We start from the raw sequence: 4069 nt of genomic DNA, 5'->3' as shown, positions 1-4069 counted from the left end.
ATTGAACCTGGGTCCTCTGCAAGAGCAGTCAGTGCTCTTAACCACCGAATCATCTCTCCAGCCCCAGCATGCTGTTTTAATCACTATATCGCTGTCATATACTTTGAAATCAGGAATGCTGATACCTTCAGAATTTCTTTCATTGTTCAGGGTTGTATTGGCTATTCTAGGTTGTTTGAATTTCCATATGAAATTTGAGAATATTTTTCAATGTCTGTGAAGAATTGTTTTGTAATTTTAATGGGGATTTAATTTAATCTGTAGATTGATTTTTGTAGAATGCTTTGACAATATTAAAACTACTGATCCTTGGAACATGTGAGGTGTTTTCATCTTCTGGTATCTTTCTCAATTTTTTTCTTCAAAATCTTTAAGTTTATATTATAGAAGTCTGTCACTTCCTTGATTAGATTGTTCTAAGATATTTTATATTTTTTGAGGGTTTCTTGAATAGGATTATTTCCCTGGTTTCCTTTTGTAGTTGGTAGATAGGAAGTTCTCTCTCTCTTTCTTTCTCTCTCTCTCTCTCTCTCTCTCTCTCTCTCTCTCTCTCTCTCTCTCTCTCTGTGTGTGTGTGTGTGTGTGTGTGTGTATGCATGTGTGTGTATTTTGTATCCTGCTACTTTGTTGAATGAGTTTATTATCTCTAGAAGTGTTCTGGTGGAGTCTTCAGGGTTGTTTATATATAGAATCATATCATCTGCACATAAAGTACTTTGACTTTTCTTTTGCAATTTGTATCCCTTTTCTTCTTCTCTTGTCTCACTGCTCTAGCTAACACTTCAAGCACTGCATTGAACAGGAATGGAATAGACATCCTTGTCTCATTCCTGATTTTAATAGAAATGATTTTAGTTTTTCTCCACTTAGTAGGATGTTGGTTGTAGGCTTGTGCATAGTGCCTTTATTACATTTAACTGTGTCTGTGTCTCCATGACTTTTCTCATGAAAGAATGGTGGGTTTTTATCAAAGGCCTTTTCTGCATCTATGGAGATGATCACGTGGTTTCTGTCCTTGAGTCTGTTTATGTGGTGGATTGTACTTATTGATTTACCTATATCAAACTATCTGTGCATCTCTGGGATGAAGCCGACTTGATCATGGTGAATAATCTTTTTGATGTGCTGTTGCAGTTGGTTTGTAAATGTTTTTTATTGAAAATTTTTGTATCTATGTTCATCAGAGAAATTGGGATATAATTTTCTTTTATTGTTCTTGAATCTTTGTCTGGTTTTGGTACCAGGGTAATGCTGGCTTCATAAAAGAATTTGGAAGTGTTCCTTCCTTTTCTATTTTATGGAAGAATTTCAAGAGTGTTGGTATGAATTCTTTGAGGATGTGGTGGAATTCTGTACTGTATCCATCTGATCCTGGGTTTTTCTAAGATAGGAGATCTAAAAAATCTAGACTTTAAATCTAAAATTTAAACTTTTGGTTAAATTTTTGAGATTTTCATACACTATAAATTGATGGTATTTAGATCTGCTCCTTTATCTGCATCTGTCCTTACTGCCCCCAGCCGAACTTAATGCACTCTATTATATAAAGGCCTACACAGTCTAATTTGTGTACCCAAATGTCTTTCAGTGTAGGTCCATTCACTGGAGCCTGGTTAACCTACCAAGAGCCCCATCTTTGAAAGAGACTGTCTCTCCTCCTCCCAGCAGACATTGGCTACCAATTTTTCTTAGGTTTGGTTGAGGTTTCTTCTACTTTCCCATGTCTATGCTGGGATTTTGTCTGGCTTGAGCTTGCATGGGGCTTGTATATCCTGTCACCATAGCTATGAGGTCATGTGAGTAACTGACCATCTGTCCCGGAAATTCTGTTTCCTTGTAGTCATCCACCACTTCTGGCTCTTACAATCTTTCTGCTCCCTCTTCTGCAATGATTCCTGAGATTGGGAGGCAGAATTTTGAGACAGGTGTCCAACTCAGGGATAAGCAGTCCCAAACCTCTTATTGGCCAGTGTAAATTTCTGTGTTAATCATTATCTGATGCATAAGGAAGCTTCTCCTGTGAGAGTTGAGAGATGCATTAATCTATGAGTACAGAAGTCATTAGGAATCATTTTGGTATGATAACTATTTAGTAGAAAACTAGTTTTAAGTTATCCCCTATGTCCTATGACCTGTCTAGCCTCAATTTCCTAAGCCTGATCAGTGTATGGTATAGGCTCCATCCTATGAAACAGACCTTAAATCCTATTAGAGAGTGGTTGGTTACTTTTGGCCAGTGTGGGTTTCTGTGTTAATCATTGTCTGATGCATAAGGAAGCTTCTGTTAGAGTTGAGAGAGCCTCTAATCTATGAGTATAGAAGTCATTAGGAATCAGTTTAACATAACTATTTAGTAGAAAACTAGTTTTAGTTTCTCCCCTGTGTCCTATGACCTGTCTAGCCTCAATTTCCTAAGCCTGATCAGTGTATGGTATAGGATCTATCCTATGAAGCAGACCTTAAATCCTATTAGAGAGTGGTTGGTTACTTTCATAATAATTGTGTCACTACTGTAGTGGTAGACATATCTTACCAGGCCAGTTGTTATTATAGTTCACAGGATTCATAACTGGGTAAGGCTGATTATTCTTTTTCCTTCTGGTAGCATGCATAGCATCTTCCAGCACTGTGAAAGCTAGCCAGTAGATAGGAGACTCTGAATTTATCACCAGCTTGACTTCTTGTTTGTTCTATAGCTCATGTATGTAGTGTTGATGGGGGATTTTAAATTACTGATTCTATTTCATTGGTTTTTATTTAAATTGTTGATTTCATCTTGGTTCAATTTTGGTAGGTTATACACATCTAGAAATTCATCTCTTTTTTAAGAATTTCCAGTTTAATGGAATATAGGTTTTTTTTTTTTAAAAAAAGTTGTATTTTTTATGTGTATGAGTGTATTGCCTGCATGTGTGTGAGTGCACCTGTGTTGTGAAATGCCGCGGAGGTCAGCAGAAGGTTTTGGATTCCCCTGAAACTGGAGTTAAGGATGGTTCGTAGCTGCCATGTGGGTGCTGGGAATCGAACCTGGGTCCTCTGCAAGAGCAGTCAGTGCTCTTAACCACTGAGCTATCTCTCCAGCCCTGGGAATATAGGTTTCTTGTCTTGTTTTGATTTTTTTGATTTTTGTTTTTGTTTTTAAAGCGTGTTCTTATGATTCTCCTGTAAGTGTGAAGGTGGCAGGCAGCAAGAGCAGGTGAGAGTCTAGAGAACTCTTCAAACTGGGCCTGTTCATGGGTGGTGAGCCCAGGCTAGGTCTTAGAGCATGGGATGGTAGAGAGGGAATACTGGGGTTGCAGAACTCACCAGGCTGGCAGGTGTATGGGGGTGCTCGATCAGAGCTAGGCCATGGAGCTGGGAACCTGTGAAGTTTTATAATTGGCTTTTTAATACTGGAAATTTTATGGGCACCTCTGTTCCTACCTGTACAGGAGAGTCCAGGATCTCTGCAGATATGTCTTTAAGAAGAGCTACTTAGAACAACATAAATCAGAGAGTAAGTAGGAAAGCTCTCCCCCACCCTGCTTCAGATTCTCCGTCTTCCTTCCTGGAAACAACAAAGGGAGCAGATGGGGAACTTTTTACAAAGTAAACTGACAATTTAGATGGAAGTAATCTGTTTCTCAAAGCTTGGGATACTTGGCAAGCACCTACCTTATCCCCTAGCTGAGGTGGTGACTTGTAGTTCCTGAAACCCAGGAGTGCCAAGCTGGTGCATAATCATCATGGCCTTATCATGCTATCACCCATGGCCTAGCCTGGAGCCTAGCAGGTGGTAGGGTCCAATCTGTTTCTCCACATATGGAAAATTCCATCTCTTCTGGAGAAGGGCTGAAGAGCCAAGGTTCCTTATCAGTTCCCTCTGGAAGATGCTTACAATGTTTAAGAGCTAAGAAAGACAAGTCTTGTTTTTCATTGCTTCCCAGTTTATGTGACAGCTGGAAAAACTCCAGCTTAAATATTCAAATCTAGACCCTGTCCCCATCCTAGGACTGGGCCTCTAGAGCCTATGATGGTAAGGGTCTGCCTGCCTAAAACATCTGCAGATTGAGAAAGGGAAGAAATGAAG

Source organism: Nannospalax galili, unplaced genomic scaffold, assembly GCF_000622305.1.
Source record: "Nannospalax galili isolate Female #2095 unplaced genomic scaffold, S.galili_v1.0 scaffold335, whole genome shotgun sequence".
Taxonomy (NCBI): Eukaryota; Metazoa; Chordata; class Mammalia; order Rodentia; family Spalacidae; genus Nannospalax; species Nannospalax galili.
The sequence above is the reverse complement of the archived record's forward strand: the minus strand, read 5'-3'. Positions refer to the sequence as shown.